Genomic DNA, 17,417 nt, shown 5'->3' with positions numbered 1-17,417 from the left:
TTTGGCCATATCACATCACAAAACACTTGCTGCAAAAACAAGTTAGACGTCCTCTAATTGTTGTTGCAAGTTTTTACGTGGGTGCTATAGGTTTCTAGCAAGAACGTTTCTTACCTACGCCAAAACCACAACGTGAATTGCCAATTTCTATTTACCCTTCATACGGACCCTGTTCATTGAATCCGATCTGACTAAAGTGGGAGAGACAGACACCCTCCAGCCACCTTATGCAACTAGTGCATGTCAGTCGGTGGAACCGGTCTCACGTAAGCGTACGTCTAAGGTTGGTCCGGGCCGCTTCATCCCATGATGCCGCCGAATTGTAGGATCGAAAGTATGTCTAGAGGGGGGTGATTAGACTACTTGATCAAATAAAAGCTTAACCTTTTCCCAATTTTAGTTCTTGGCAGATTTTAGCTATTTTAGGACAAGTCAAGCAATCATCACATAATTCAAGCAAGCATGAAAAGAGTATATTGGCAGCGGAAAGTAAAGCATGCAACTTGCAAGAATGTAAAGGGAAGGGTTTGGAGAAATAAAACGCAATATGAGACACGGATGTTTTTCCCGTGGTTCAGATAGGTGGTGCTATCCTACATCCACGTTGATGGAGACTTCAACCCACAAAGGGTAAGGTTGCGAGAGTCCACACAGGGCTCCACCCACAAAGGGTAATGGTTGCGCGAGTCCACACAGGGCTCCACCCACGAAGGGTCCACGAAGAAGCAACCACCCACAAAGGGTCCACGAAGAAGCAACCTTGTCTATCCCACCATGGCCATCGCCCACACAGGACTTGCCTCACTAGCGGTAGATCTTCACGAAGTAGGCGATCTCCTTGCCCTTACAAACTTCTTGGTTCAACTCCACAATCTTGTCGGAGGCTCCCAAGTGACACCTAGCCAATCTAGGAGACACCACTCTCCAAGAAGTAACAAATGGTGTGTAGGTGATGAACTCCTTGCTCTTGTGCTTCAAATGATAGTCTCCCCAACACTCAACTCTCTCTCATAGGATTTGGATTTGGTGGAAAGAAGATTTGAGTGGAAAGCAACTTGGGAAGGCTAGAGATCAAGATTCATATGGTAGGAATGGAATATCTTGGTCTCAACACATGAGTAGGTGGTTCTCTCTCAGAACATACGAGTTGGAATGGTGTATGTGTTCTGATGGCTCTCTCCTCGAATGAAGAGGAGGTGGAGGGGTATATATAGCCTCCACACAAAATCCAACCGTTACACAGTTTTCCAATCTCGGTGGGACCGAATCACAAACTCGGTCGGACCGAAAATGTAAACCTAGTGACCGTTAGAGATTTTCGGTGGGACTGACATGCAACTCGGTAGGACCGATATGGTTAGGGTTTGGGCATAACGTAATCTCGGTGAGACCAATTACACAAACTCGGTGAGACCGAATTTGGTAATTAGCTAACCAGAGAGTTGGTCAGGCAAACTCGGTGGGACCGCTTTGCTCTTTCGGTGAGACCGAAAAGTTACAAAGGGGAAACACTGAATTTACATTGCAATCTCGGTGGGACCGATTCACTCTTTCGGTGAGACCGAAAAGTTACGAAAGGGAAACAGAGAGTTTGCAATCCCATCTCGGTGAGACCGAGATCCCTATCGGTAGAACCGAATTGCTAGGGTTTGGCAGTGGCTAATGACAAGTGAAACTCGGTGGCGCCGGATAGGAAGAATCGGTAGGACCGAGTTTGGCTTAGGGTTTAGGTCAAATGTGGATATGGGAAAGTAGTTGAGGGTTTTTGGAGCATATCACTAAGCACATGAAGCAAAAGGCTCATTAAGCAACACCTCATCCCTCCTTGATAGTATTGGCTTTTCCTAAAGACTCAATGTGATCTTGGATCACTAAAATATAAAATGAAGAGTCTTGAGCTTTTGAGCTTGAGCCAATCCTTTTTCCTTAGCATTTTGAGGGTTCCACTTTCACATCCATGCCATGCCAATCATTGAGCTTTCCTGAAATAATCATCTTGGAATAGCATTAGCTCAATGAGCTATATGTTGTTATGAATTACCAAAACCACCTAGGGATAGTTGCACTTTCATGAATCAAGATAAGACTAGTAACGGCAAGCAAATTGACAATATCGACGCCCACAACTACTTTGTGTTCTACTCGTGCATAGTAACTACGCATAGACCTAGCTCATGATGCCACTGTTGGGGAACGTAGCAGAATTTTAAAATTTTCTATGCATCACCAAGATCAATCTATGGAGTCATCTAGCAACGAGGGAGAGAGGAGTGCATCTACATACCCTTGTAGATCACGAGCGGAAGCGTTCAAGAGAACGGGGTTGATGGAGTCGTACTCGACGTGATCCAAATCACCAAAGATCCTAGTGCCGAACGGACGGCACCTCCGCGTTCAATACACGTACGGAGCGAGGACGTCTCCCGCGCCTTGATCCAGCAAGGAGGAGGGAGAGGTTGAGGAAGAGGGCTCCAACAGCAGCACGACGGTGTGGTGGTGATGAAGCTGCAGTACTCCGGCAGGGCTTCCCCAAGCTCTTATGGAGGAGGAGAGGTGTTGGGGAGGGGAGGGGCTGCGCCTTGGATGTTCCCTGCAGCCCTCCCCTCACCCCTCTATTTATAGGGGAAACACTACAAGAAATATGTCAACTTGTGACCACCACTATTGGTCACTGAATGGTCACAAATTTCCATTTTTGATCTTTTTGTGACCAAAAACATAAGGTCAAAAGCTGACCGTCATAAAATGACTATAGCAACCTTTCTTCTGGAATGGTCGAACACGTTTATGACCAAAATACGTCTACTGTGGCGTTTTGGTCACTAGCAACCTCCCCAGGCCACGTAGGCATCCAGCGTGGCAATCTGACGTGGCACAAGATTCGGCCCGGTCCAATTCGATTTTCTACATGGGCCTAGCCCAACAATTCAGCCTATTTGTGTTTTTTTCGCTACTAATTTTGGTGAACTACACAGGCCTAGCCCAGCAATGCAGCCTTTTTATTTTCTGGGCCATGGCCTTTTTGGCTCAACAATTCCAGATTTTTTATAATTACTTTTTTCTTTTTTTACGATGGGTCAATTAGTCAGATGGGTCCCAATTGTAAGTTCTGGTAATTGGTCCCATTTTTCAAGTTTTAGTAAGTGGGTCCCAATTGTCAAGGTCATATTCTTCAGATTTCAATTTCATAGTAAATAAATAGCATGTATTTAAATTGGCCAGACAAAAAAAATACAAGTAGTAATTCAAATAACAGCAGCCAAAATCAGTATGGAGCTGCTACTCTACAAATAACACATAATACATTTTCAATCACGGTTTTACAAGCTCTATGTGTAATAACTAGAGAATATACAAGCTCTACAAGTGTCTTCAATCTTCTTCAACATGGAGCTCCTTCGGAAGCACAGTTTAGAGAGAGCACAAACTGGGCACCTGCATCATCACAGGAAGGCAATTTTAGATCATAAAAGCGAATGTTCCAAGCACAGTTTAGAGAAAAGAACCAAGTAAATTTGCCCTCAATCATACAAACAAAGTTTAGAGAAAAGAACAAGCACTTATTATGCAGGACACATACATACACATGTCAGGAAAATCTCGGAAAGGGAGAGAGAGCAGCAGCAGCAACAGGGGGTTCAGACTTCAGAGAAGATAAGCAGCGAGGTGAGGAGAAGAAGAAGCAAGCATGGGAATGAAGAGAGGAGTAGCAGCAAGCAGCAATAAAGAGGTTCCGAGAAGAAGTGCAGCAGCAGGTTTAGTGGATTCAGAAATGGAATGCCATCATAAAAAACAAAGGACTTTCCATGGTGGTGGTGGACTGGTGGTGATGGTGAGAAGGAGCAGAGCGGCAAAACAAAGGGCATTTGATTAGGCGAAGGACAACCTGAAGAAGGGACAACCTATGCTCTCCTACAACTTTGACATCTGTGTTCATATGCTGAAGGAGCTTGACGAGGACACCGGGCACCAACGACGCCTTTGATGCAAATCCTTAAGCGCATTACTCTGCAATGTTCAAAGAGATTCAGCAGTTACATAAATCACATGAGTGTCTAAAGAATCAGAACCAAGCTAAGTTAGTTATCAGTTCACTGCTAGCCAACCTGGTCGGCTAGCCCTGTTCAAAAGTGAAATCCATGAACCCGGTTACAATAATGGCTGCAACTTTTCGTGAATGTATTTATAGGGAAACATGGGTCACAAGGAACTTAAAGCAGGAACCTCACAATAGCAAGACCGGCTGCATTTCCTAATATAACCGGTGAACCACAATAACAAGTGGATCAGCTATTGTTCCTTCCTGTTGGAAACCATCAGTTGTTTTGCTCCAGAGTGTTATGTCAGAACTATCAACAAGATGATGACTCGAGGAAAACAGCATGATGATATTCTAGCGCACAGAGTATATATACAAGTATATATATACAAGGATTCTAACACCACATCATTGACAGTAGGAAGCTAACTAGCATCTGATAATTTCTCGACAGATGATAATCTCATCTAGCATCTGAATCTAAACTCAAGCAGCATGCATCGATTGTAGGAGGGGGCAAGCAATTAAAAGCTACAGATAGAACACAAGTTATATGTACCTAGATAACAAAAGTAAGAAAGAAATTGATGAAATGTACAATGGAAATTTACTATTGTTACAGAGCAAACATTAAAAATCCATGCTCAGTTATAAACCAATTATTGCAACTGATGATGCTGCACCATTCATAGGCAATCAGAGATGAAGGAAACAAAGCAAAGAAATGTCATCACCTTAAGCTCCTCAAGGGTAAAGCCTCTGCCAGCCCTCACCTTAATGTTGTACTTGTGGGTCTGGCATTGCACGATGGGGCGAAGAGGTCCAGAGGTAGGGTAGGGGAAGATCTTCACAGCCTTCTTCTGGCGAGCTGTATACAAAAAAGAACAGAATGTAAGATGGCAATTAGTTAAGCAAGCACCACAATAACAGAAACATGTTGTCAGTGGATTGGATGGAAACACAAACATCTACTTTGTCCTGCTGTAACAAACATGTACTTAACTCCTTCATACACCAGTGCAAGTGTTGTTCACATGTTACTACTTGATTCGACTTTATACAGTTCAGCAACATGTTGTACATACAGTATGAGCAGCACAGGACAGTAAAAACAGTGAGCAATCTGCAACTCTATTTTGATGATGTGGGTGCATCCACATAATAGAATTTATTTATCCGTGTGCATCGATCACTAGTCAATTCGTATCCATTGATGACCACAGTGTTGCTGCAGCAGGAAACATTCAGTCAATGTTGGTGCAGTGTCACATAACAAGATTCTTATGTATGGACTGAATTTTTGTGCATATGTAACTAGAATCAAACTGTATCCAATAATATATGGCGACATGTCACAGCAGGAAATTTGAGCAGGGGTTGGAGAAGAAGGGCGGGCAGTCAGTACCTTGTAAGAAGAGATGTTGCTGGGCAGAGGCCTAGTCATGGATTACCCGTGGAGGTTCATGGAAGAAACATGGAGGGGATGTGAGAACACTCGTGAGATTGCATTAGATTGAAACGAGATGAATGGGATAGTGGAGTGGAGTGGATGCTTACGGGAACTCAATATCGAGGCGGGTCCTGCCGTCGTTGATGGCGGCGGCGAGGGAGCGGGCGGTGTCGGAGACGAGCACTTCGTAGGAGCGCGGCTTGTAGACGGACACCCCGACCCTGAGCTCCCCCACCTCCGCCTCCTTGGCCGCCTCCGCGCGCACCGACCGGAGCCGGCGGCGGCACCGGAAGCGCGCTGGCGCCCCGGCGAGGCGGGCGGGCGGGGAAGGGACAACGCGCGGAGCCGCGGGGGAGCGCAAGAGGTGGACGGCGGTGGAGAGAGGCGCCATGGCCGCGCGCGGAGGAGGAGGGGAGGAGGAAGAGGCGAGGCGGTGCTCTGCTCTGCTCTCCGCCAGCGTGTAGCCCGTTGGTCCTGGATTGCGCCCCTCCCAGTCGACCTCGAGGTCGGAGAGAGACGGATCTCGCAGCTCTGGATCTGCGAGGAGGAGAGGGGGAGGCCCGGCGGCGAGCTATGGTGGGAGGATGTGGTCTGAAACGGGAAGAAGGGGGCGGGGGCAACAGCGGCGGCGGGAATGGATCTCCTCGCCGCAGCGGGATGGGGAAGGAGGGGGAAGCGACAGGGGGGCCGTCGTCGTCGATCTGGAGTGAAAGAATGGAGGCGGGGGAGGGAGGAACGAGAGAAAGAAGGGGGAGGGGGGGGTGGGTGGAAAATGTGCCTGAGGACAGACCTAGGGTTTCGGCTCGGGTGGGTTTGGGCCATTGGATCCGAAAGCATCCGACGGTGGTTGATGCGTGATCCGCATGATATGCCCATGGCCCAATCAGAACACACCAATCCATTTGATGACCTTATGACCATATAAATTGGTCATGATCGATTCAAGATAAAAATTTTCATTCCATTTTTCAGTGCTCAAAATGAGTATTTTTGTGAAAGTCCTATCAAATATTTGTTCAAATGATATCATATTTTGCACAAGTTTACATCATGGATTTGTAAACAATATTGACAAAGGGAGTTTTTACTTCCTTTGCACGAAAAAATAATTTTCCATTTTTCGAGTGGCCAAAATAAGTTTTTTTGTGAAGGACCCATAATATATTTGTTGCAAAATTGGACCAAATCATTTTTATAAAATACTAGGCCATATTTAATGCACAATTGACCAATTGGTTGGGTGTAAAAGGTTTTGATCCACCTCTCGTGAAAAAGACAAATTTCCGCCGATTCAGCTGGAAGCGGGTCAAATTTGAACAGTAGCTGCCTTGTAGTTTGCTCTTTATTTTTCCAAAAATAATTTCTAGGTACATAAGTATCTATTTAATTAGAGAAACATCAAAAAAATTCGAAGACTCAACCACTAGCTAGGAACGGTCATTCCCGCCGTTTTGACCGCATTTTGAAACGGGCATAAAAAATTCAAAAAAAATCAAAAATTGGGAAACCTTCGCATTGTGTCATTATATGTGGCCAAGTTCCCAGGAAAAATAGTAAACTTTTAATAAGACAATTATTTTAAAAAGTGTTCTCAGAAACGAGCTATCACGTATGGAGATCAATGGCTTTCAAGCCAAATGATCAATCTTATGGCCACATTCATGGCATAGTTTGTTCAAATGATCTCATGTTGTGCACAAAGGTGCATATTGGAATGGCAAACAATATTGCCTAAGGAAGTTTTCACTTTCTTTGGACGAAAAAACCATTTAACATTTTTCGAGTGCCCAAAAGGAGGTTTTTTTTGTGAAGGACCTCGCAAATATTTGTTGCAAAATTGGACCAAATCATTTTTATAAAATATTAGGCCATATTTAATGCACAATTGACCAAATGGTTTGGTGTAAAAAGTTTTGATCCTCCTCTCGTGAAAAAGACAAATTTCCGTCGATTCAGTAGCAAGCGGGTCAAATTTGAACTGCAGCTGCATCATAGTTTGCTATTTATTTTTTACAAAAATCATTTCTTCTAGGTACATAAGTACCTATTTAATCAGAGAAACACCAAAAAAAATCCAAGATTCAACCACTAGCTAGGAACGGTCATTCCCGCCGTTTTGACCGCATTTTGAAACGGGCATAAAAAATTCAAAAAAATCAAAAAATTGGGAAACCTTCGCATTGTGTCATTATATGTGGCCAAGTTCCCAGGAAAAATAACAAACTTGTAATACGGCAATTATTAAAAAAGTGTTCTCAGAAACGAGCTATCACGTGTGGAGATCAATGGCTTTCAAGCCAAATGATCAATCTTATGGACACATTCATGGCATAGTTTGTTCAAATGATCTCATATTGTGCACAAGGGTGCATATTGGAAAATGGCAAACAATGTTGCCTAAGGAAGTTTTCATTTTCTTTGGACGAAAAAACCATTTTCCATTTTTTGAGTGCCCAAAAGGAGGTTTTTTTTGTGAAGGACCTCCCAAATAATTGTTGCAAAATTGGACCAAATCATTTTTCTAAAATACTAGGCCATATTTAATGCACAATTGACAAAATGGTTGGGTGTACAAAGTTTTGATCCACCTCTTGTGAAAAAGACAAATTTCCGCCGATTCAGCAGGAAGCGGGTCAAATTTGAACTGCAGCTGCGTCATGGTTTGCTATTTATTTTTTTAAAAAATCATTTCTAGGTACATAAGTACCTATTTAATCAGAGAAACACCAAAAAAAATCCAAGATTCAACCACTAGCTAGGAACGGTCATTCCCGCCGTTTTGACCGCATTTTGAAACGGGCATAAAAAATTCAAAAAAAATCAAAAAATTGGGAAACCTTCGCATTGTGTCATTATATGTGGCCAAGTTCCCAGGAAAAATAACAAACTTGTAATACGGCAATTATTTTAAAAAAGTGTTCTCAGAAACGAGCTATCACGTGTGGAGATCAATGGCTTTCAAGCCAAATGATCAATCTTATGGCCACATTCATGGCATAGTTTGTTCAAATGATCTCATATTGTGCACAAGGGTGCATATTGGAATGGAAAACAATGTTGCCTAAGGAAGTTTTCATTTTCGTTGGACGAAAAAACCATTTTCCATTTTTCGAGTGCCCGAAAGGAGGTTTTTTTGTGAAGGAACTACCAAATAATTGTTGCAAAATTGGACCAAATCATTTTTATAAAATACTAGGCCATATTTAATGCACAATTGACAAAATGGTTGGGTGTAAAAAGTTTTGATCCACCTCTCGTGAAAAAGACAAATTTCCACCGATTCAGTTGGAAGCGGGTCAAATTTGAACTGCAGCTGCCTCATAGTTTGCTATTTATTTTTTCCAAAAATCATTTATAGTTACATAAGGACCTATTTAATCATAAATACATGGTTTGGTGGCGATACGTCGAGGTTTGGGCGGTGGCCGAGGGCCCCAACTCTAGAGCGCGTAAACTCGCATGCCCGTCGCGTGGTCACCGCGTGACCGTAATGTTGCCATGTGTTCTGGGCGGCCTAGGCATGTCTAGTGGGTTGGGCACTCCCCAGGTTGGTGCTAGGAAGAAAATTACAACATAAGATTCTCACGAGGAGACCGATCGATGCTCAAACATGAATTAGCAGCCAAGTGTTTGATTAGCGGTACGGGAAATGCACATGGCCAATGGGCTTGAGTTTTGGCTGAGGATGATCATCTACTAAGGAGAATGTCTTCACAAATTTTTAGCTCAAAAGGAGGCTCCTAGGTGGTACTTGCTTTGCAAAGTACCACGCTGGACAAAAATATGAATGTTGAAGATGGGCTCAAAATAATGAATGGAGTGAGCTGAAATTTTGTGGAGGATGGTTATTTGGGCATAGGAAAGCATTGTAGAAAATTGATACCATTTGGACATGCCAAAGTAGTACTAACTTCACAATGCTCTTCTATGGACAGAAACTTGGGAAAACTAGTGAGAGAGATTGGATGAATGAAATGAGCTCAAAATTGGTGTAGGTAAGTTACTTAGGTATGGTCATGCGCTGGTAAATTTTCAGATCATTTGGGTAAGCCTAGCTAGTACTTACTTCACAAAGCTTCTCTCGAGGTAGAAACTTTGGAAATTTCCCGAGAAAGATCTACTAGGAAATTGAGCTGAATATTATCATGTGGCAATGATTTGGGTATGGAAGAGTGCCCGAAAAGTTTGAGGGTAATAGGAGGGGTCTATATAACACTTGCTTTGCAACGTGCCAATTTGGCCATAAAATATAAATTGAACCTGGGCTCACATAGATGATTTGACTGAGCTGCAATTTGGAGGAGGGTGATAATTTGGGCATATGAAGGAACTGTATAAATTTCATGTCATTTAGAGATATAAAAAAGGTACTTCCTTCACAATGCTTCTAGGTGGACAAAAACTTTGGAAATTTGCCGAGGAAGATTTGCTAGGCAAATGGAGCTGAATTTTGTCATGCGGTAATTATTTGGATAGGAAAGAGTGCCCAAAAATTCCGAGGGCAATCAAGAATATATAAATAGCACTTCCTTCATAAAGTGTTGTTGTGAACAGAATAGGAAAATGAATATTGTTGAATTAGTTTTGAACTAGGAAAGGAAGGTTTTTTACATATTTGATGAAGATATGCCCCAAAGAATTTATGAGATTTTTTTGGGAATTTTGGGAATGATAGAAATATAGGTTTCTTCACAACCTAGGGCAAAAACTGCCACATGGACATGACACATAGGCAAAACTGATGAGATGGCGCCTAGTCATCACAACCCACCACAATCTACAAGGCTATGACCATCTATATTGGTCATTAACAACTAGAAATAAGGCAGCGGACTAGCACTGTTTGCTTTGTGACCATTTCGTGTAAGGAAATTACGACCTTTCTGACCAAAATGGTCGCAATGGTTTAGGGTTTGGAGCCCCCTGAACAGCTTTTGACCAATTAGTCTAAAATGGTCATAAATTTATGACCAATTCTTCGAGGGTCACTGACAGAAGGTCATAAGTTGACATATTTCTTGTAGTGAAAGGTGTCGGGTGGTAGGTGCGACATATGCCAACGGGTGGCTTATCATTGTGGGAGCCAGTAAGACATCGCCGGTGCCTGGAAACGGGATAAGGCGAAGACATGCGCGTCGGCGGATCTTACCCAGCTTTGGGGCTCTCCGTGGAGATAACACCCCTACTGCTGCTCTGCGGGGTCTCCGCATGATCACTAGATGAACAAGTAGCTACACAATGCTCCTTGAGCTGTTTGGTGGGAGGAGGAAGAAGGGCACGGCTAGCCTACTTCCTCTCCTTGTGTGGTGTCTAAGACTAGCAGGGGGTCGAACCCTTTGCATGGGTGCCCCGGGGGGTTTATATAGGCCCACCCCCCGGGGGTACAATGGTAATCCGACTGGGCGCGGGGCCCAACCGTCAGTGACTGCGCTCGCCGGCTCCTGCGCCGGCTGCTGGGGCCTGCCGACTGGTGGGTCCCGCCGGCTGCCGGCCCCTTGGTCGACAGGCAGGCCCCACTGTCCAGGGCCTGGTCGGCGGCTGGGTACTGTGGCTCCATCTTGGTGACGTGAGCCTCGTCGTGGTAGGCGCGGCTACAGTGCCGCCGCCCGTCGGGCGATCGCTGTAGCCTCACCGCGTTTTGTCTCCTTAATGGGGCGTCTCCTTCGAGGGAGGCGGCAAGCCGGCTGCGGGGAGCCGGCTCTGTCTTGGGCCGACTAGTTGGAGGCGTGGCCGCCTTCGGGCGTCTCTCTGCACGAAGGGGCCCTCCGTCTGTGGGCCGCGTTGGCGGCCCGTCGTGGGTGACATCAGGGTCAACATGGCAACAGTGCCGCGCCGGACGGGTCATGGCTACTCCGTACGGCGCACTGTGCCAGGCGTGCTCCGGGATACGGGGGTGGCAGGCTTCACTGTAGCCACGCCCCGTCGCACTGCCGTTAGGTGGGTGCAAACTTTGAGGGTACGGTCTCGACCGCTTTATGGGAGCCGGCTTCTTGGAGTCGGCCTGCCCCTGGCCGGCTTCCCGAAGTCGGATCTCCCGTGGCTTCCTTCATGAGGGCTAAAGTCGGACCGCCTTCCGAAAGCCGGCCTGGGTGGCAGCCAGCAAGGGGAAGGCGGCTCCATGTCTTGGATTCTTGAGAGCCGGACGGGCTCATGATTTTTTCAGAAGGGCCAGGGGAAGCCGACTAGGCTACCCATGGCTATTTACTCCGACAGTAGTCCCCGAAGCTGATCGAGCTTCGAGGCGGACAAAGGGAAGAGAAGCTTGGTCAGCTTCCTATCCTGAAGAGCCGGCTTTGCTGATGTATGCCGATTTCAGGGAGCCCTGCGTCTTGCAGGCGGGAAAGTGGTCGACCCGCGTGCTGTCCGCGGGCCCTCCCGCGGGCCACGTGGCAGCGAGACCCTGCCGTCGCACGCGCGCGACGGGACGCCGCTGCAGGCCCGGGCCCGCCACTCCTAGGCCTCGGCCCGAACGCTGATCTTCTGCGGCCCAGGTGGACCGCTCGCCTTCCCGTGGCGATTTTATTTCGCCATTAGGGCGCAACAAGCGCAGGACGTGGGGGAGTGGGCACGATCGATCCCCACGTTTCCCCACGCCGCGCCTCCTCGGCTCCGCCACGCGAGCCTATAAGTAGGGGGAGGAGGGGGAACGACAGAGGTTCGCACGCTTCCTCTCGCTCCGCCCCCTCTCGTCCTCGTTTCTTCTTCTCGTTGCCGCCGCAGCCTCCCGTCTCAGCGCCGCCGCGCCTCCACATCGTCTCGCTCCCATGGCGCTGTCAAGCACGTGGGACGGCTCCAACGTCCATGAGGACCACGTTGAATTCCTCCGCCAGACTCGGCGCCTGCCCGACGCCAACCTCGTGCGGGTCCGCCTGGCTCCGAAGACGGAGATTTCGCCGGCGCCGGAGGAGGGCGAGCGGGTCGTCTTCCGCTCGCACTTCCTACGCGGCTTCGGCCTTCCGGCGAGCGGATTTCTGCGCTCCTTCCTTGAGTTTTACAACCTTCAACCGCATCACCTCACGCCCAATGCGGTGATGCTGCTGTCGGCCTTCGTCTCCCTCTGCGAAGGTTTCTTGGGGCTGCTCCCCACACTGGAGCTTTGGGGGGAGTTCTTCCAGAGCAAGCTCGGCACCGTCGTCGCAGGCGTGCCCGCCCCCTGCGGGGCCTTCATCGCCATGAGGAGGGCGAGCGAGAACAACCCATTTCCGCCCATCCCCCTGATCCAGTCGGTGAAGATCTGGCAGAAATCATATTTCTACGTGAAGAACGTCGCCGAGCAAGGAGACCACGTCAACCTGCCGGCTTACGTAGCCGGCCCGCCGGCTGGGAGGCAGCCCTCATGGAGTTTCCGGTCCCGATCACTGTCTCAGGCCGGGAACGCCGCCGTCTCCCGGCTTCGGGTGATGATCCAGTCGGAAAACCTGAACGGGGCCGACTTGGTGGCCGCCTTTGTGGAGCGGGATATCTCCTCTCCAAAGCCAGCCCCACATGATGTGCCAGATGAGCGGCCGCTTCGACCCAAGCCGGCTGAGCACCAGGGAGATGCCTCACGCGGAGGTATCGTATATGGTAAACTATATCTCCAACTGCAAGCTCGCCGAGGACTAGCGATATGGCAAGGCGCCGTATTCTCGCGCCAACCCTCCGCCCGTGGTAAGCTTTCTTTTCTTCCTTCTTTTCGTTGGTACCCGGCTTTATGATGGCCGGCTTCTGATCAGTCGGTTCTTCTTAGCAGAACCCCCTTCTCCCGCCGACGACCGGGTCAGCGGGGATAGAACGCCAGTATGCCCCCGACCGCACGGCGGACGACGTCGACGATCCGGACTTGGGGGCGGCCGCCATGGAAGACGCCGTCGTGGGGGACGACGCCGAGCCCGGGGGCTCAAGGCTCACCGCGAGCTTCGAGGACTGGCCGGACGATGCTGAAGCCAAAGTCGCCCCGCGTCGCCAGCCGGCGGCCGACCATCAGGGCGCGGGCTCGTCCATCGTGCCGGCTGCCGGTGGTGGCGCACAGAAGCGCCGGGCCGCTTCAGGCCTCTTCGGCAGTCGGCCGAAGAAGTCCAAAGCCTCCACCGCGGCGACCAAGCGAGACGAGGCGGCCGCGAAAGCGGCCCGCTTCCGCAAGGCGGTGAAGCAGCCTCAGGCGGTCTCAGCGTAAGTCGTCAATTGCCTTGTCGCATGCTCTTCATCATTCTCTTCTTGTTCGAGCATTCTTCTTAATTTCTTCCGCTTGCTGGACAGGGCGCCGCTTTCCCTTGAGCGTGGTCCGGGCGGCTCCGTAGTTGGGCCGACTGGAGGTTCTTCAAGCTCCCGCCGCATGGACCCCCGCGCCGATCTCAGGGAGGCCACAGAGCGGAACGCCCGTGAAGCGCGGGAGGAGCGCGAGGCGACGGAGAAAGCGGCCGCCCAAGCGGCGAGGGAGCAGGCCGACGCGGCGGCCAAGGCCCAGACGGAGGCGGCGACCGCGGAGCTGGAGGTGGAGGGTTCGCGCAACCAGCCTCCGCTGCTCGCCATTCCCCTCCGAGCCGTGGCCCCCGACACCCCATTGCCCTTGGCAGAGGAGATCGCCCTAGACCCGCCGCTGATGGAAAGGGGGAGGACCCCGTGGCCTTTGCGAGGAAAGCGCCGCCAGCAGCGCCAACCGGAGCGGGCCAAGGCAGCCAATCGTCAGCGGCGCCAGAGGGGCCGACCGGGGGTGAGCCGGCCTTGAGATGCAGCCGGTGACGGGCCGGCACGCAGGAGGAGGCGCCGCTCCGCCGGAGTTGCGCCGAGTCGCGGGCGCAGGCCAGTCGGCGGAAGATCTGGAGGCGGCCAGCACTGCCACGTCCGAGTGGACTCCCAGCGGGGGGACTGGCGAGCTGAATGTGGCAGCTCAAGGGGTCCGGAGCCGGCTGCAAGCTCAGGCCGCCCTGCTGCAACAGTTCACCCAGGAGTTCTTGTCGACGCGAGCGACCATCCGGGTGAGTCCTTCGTTCTTGGCTGCTTTTCTCTCTTAATTTCTTCCGTGGGGGCGTGTCAGCGCACCCACTGGGTGTAGTCCCCGAGATTCAGGCCGACTGCTGCGCAGTCGGGTCGGATCTTTCTTGACGGCTACCTTATTTTTGCCTCTTGTCTGAATTTCCAGGAATATCACAACCTTCGTGCCGCCGCCTTCAACTCCCAGGCTCGGGAGTTGAGCCGGAGGACCGACGACCTGGCCGACAGCCGAAGTAAGTACTCGATCTTGTCTGTCTCATGTGGGGGCGCGTCAGCGCACCCACTGGGTGTAGTCCCCGAGATTCGGGCCGACTGCTGAGCAGTCGGGTCGGATCTTTCTTGACGACTCTTTCCTTATTGGTTTTTCTTTTTCTTTGTCTTCAGGGGCCAACGCCGACTTGAGGAAGGAGCTCGGCGAAGCGAAGGCCGCCCTTCATACCAAGGACGCCGAGTACGCTGCCTTGGTCCAGGAGCGTGATCGCCTGGCCAAGAAGCTGGCCGACCAAGAGAAGAGCCACAGGGCGGCCCTGCAGGCGGCGGAGGATAGCGAAGCCGCCCTGAAGGCAGAGTATGAGACCGAGGCGGCGAGCTGGGCTGAGACCCGGCGAGCCCTGGATGAAGGCTTCGGCCGGATCGAGGATTTGATCGACGGTAAGCCGCCTTCCTCGCCCCTCTCCTGCCCCTTGCCGCCTAGGCTTTTGGCTTAACTTGAGCTGTTGCTTGTTTTTTGGTGCAGACTACTTCCCCGTCTACTCCGCCTTCGCCGCCCAAAGCATTGAGGCCCATCGCGAGGCGCGCCGCCAGGCGGGGGCCAACATCGCGCCGGATGCGAACCGGACGCTTGAGGAGCAGCTCTTGGCTGTCCAGGCGCGGTTGCAGCCGGCTCATCGGATGCTTCGCCGGCTCCAACGTGCCGGGGCGCAAGTGTTGGCCGCCCTCAGGCCCGGCGAGACGATCCCCCGCACCCCAAGCCGAACTGCCGACTGGCTAGAGGTCGCGGTCGGTCGCTTTGAGGCTTGGAAGGCGTCGGCGGCCCGCCTCGGAGCCGGGCGGGCGTTGGAGTTCGTTCGGGCTTGGTACCCAGGGCTGAGCCTGGACCAGCTGCGCACTTGGCGGATGGAGGCCGACGCGGAGCTGGAGGAGGTGAGGCCGGCTATCGCCCAGCGGGCTTCGACGATCACCGAGTGCACCGACATCAGCGTTTTCGCACCCGAAATCGATGATGACGGTGTTGCTCAGCCGGAGGAGTGGTTCGGGCTGAACCCGGCGGTGGGCGAGGACTCGGTGGAGGAGATTGCCTCCAGCAACGAGGGTGAGGATGACAAAGAGGAGGATGGCGAAGACGTCGAGCCGGCTGGTGGAACAACCGGCCGACCTCAGACCGACCGTGCCTCCAGCAACGAGGCGCATGGAAGCGCGCCCTCTGCGGGAGGCGGTGACCAAGCCGAAGTTCGCCAGCCGGCCGCTCCTTCAGCCGGCACGACCGTCTCCGCCAACCAGTCCGGCTCGTCGGTCGCTCCGTCAGCTTGACCTGCCATCTTTGTCTTTCCTGCTTGTTGTCTTTTGAACAATCTTCATTAAGTTTTCGCAGTTCCACCCACTGGGGGTGTATCCAAACTATGTTGAATGCTGGCCTCTCGGAGGTCTTTTATGTAAATATTATTATGTGCATGTTTGGTTTCCATTCGCGTATGCTTTTTATCCTTAGGCTTTTTCCTTTGCCGCCTTCCCTCTTTTGGGGAGGCAAGTACTTGAGCTTTCTTGGATTGAAGTGAAGTGAACGGAAACCGGCCGGCCGGCTACTCTGGTAGCCATTCGGCGGTGGGAGAAAAACCGGCTTTTGTTATATTAGTCCATTAGTCCCTAGCCGTTTTTTGTGTGGGCGCCCGTTCCTGCCTTTAACTCTTGCCGGCCGGACAGCCGGTTCTTCGAACTGCGACTTTTGGTGAGAGAAGGCTTGGGAGCCGGCACACTACTTGTCTGACTGCGGGTAGGACTTCTAATATAACTCCAGTCGGTGAGTCCCCGAGCCGACTAGTCGAACCCGGTGCCGGACGGAACAAGTAAATGAAATGACAAGGTCATAAGCATGATACTTTTCATTCATAAATAAGGGATGGCAGTCCCCGAGCCCTCCTCGGGGGGCCTATTGTTTCGAACTTAGTACAAAAGTTAGCGTGATACATACTGCATTTCAACTGTAAAATCTTCGAAGGAGGTTGGCGTTCCATGGTCGTTCCGACTCCTTGCCGGAGTCGTCTCTCTTGCGTACCTTCGGCTTCTGTGCATCGATCAGGTAGTAGGAGTCGTTACCTAGAGCTCTGCTGATGACGAAGGGACCTTCCCAAGGGGCTGAGAGCTTGTGCTGGCCGGCTGTTCGCTGGATCAGCCGGAGCACAAGATCGCCCTCTTGGAAAGATCTTGGCCTGACCTTCCGGCTGTGGTAGCGGCGCAAACCCTGCGGGTAGATGGCAGACCGGCTGAGGGCTAATAGCCGGCTTTCTTCCAGCAGGTCGACGCCGTCTTCCCGTGCTTCCTTGGCCTCCGCTTCCGTGTACATGGTTACTCGAGGCGAGTCAAACTCGATGTCAGTTGGGATGACCGCCTCGGCACCATACACAAGGAAGAAAGGGGTGAAGCCGGTTGACTTGTTTGGTGTAGTGCGCAGACTCCAGAGGACAGCTGGCAGCTCATCGAGCCAACAGCCGGCTGAGCGCTCCAGAGGTACGACCAGTCGGGGCTTGATGCCGGAGAGGATGAGGCCGTTGGCTCGCTTGACCTGTCCGTTTGACTGCGGGTGGGCGACGGATGCTAAGTCCAGTCGGATACCTTGGGCTGCGCAGAAATGTGCCAAGGCTCCTTTGGCAAAATTTGTGCCATTGTCGGTGATGATGCTGTGTGGCACGCCGTACCGAGTTGTTATGTCTGCAATGAACGTCACAGCAGTCGGCCCAT

This window comes from Triticum urartu, chromosome 6 (genome assembly GCF_003073215.2).
Source record: "Triticum urartu cultivar G1812 chromosome 6, Tu2.1, whole genome shotgun sequence".
NCBI classification, from domain to species: Eukaryota; Viridiplantae; Streptophyta; class Magnoliopsida; order Poales; family Poaceae; genus Triticum; species Triticum urartu.
The sequence above is the reverse complement of the archived record's forward strand: the minus strand, read 5'-3'. Positions refer to the sequence as shown.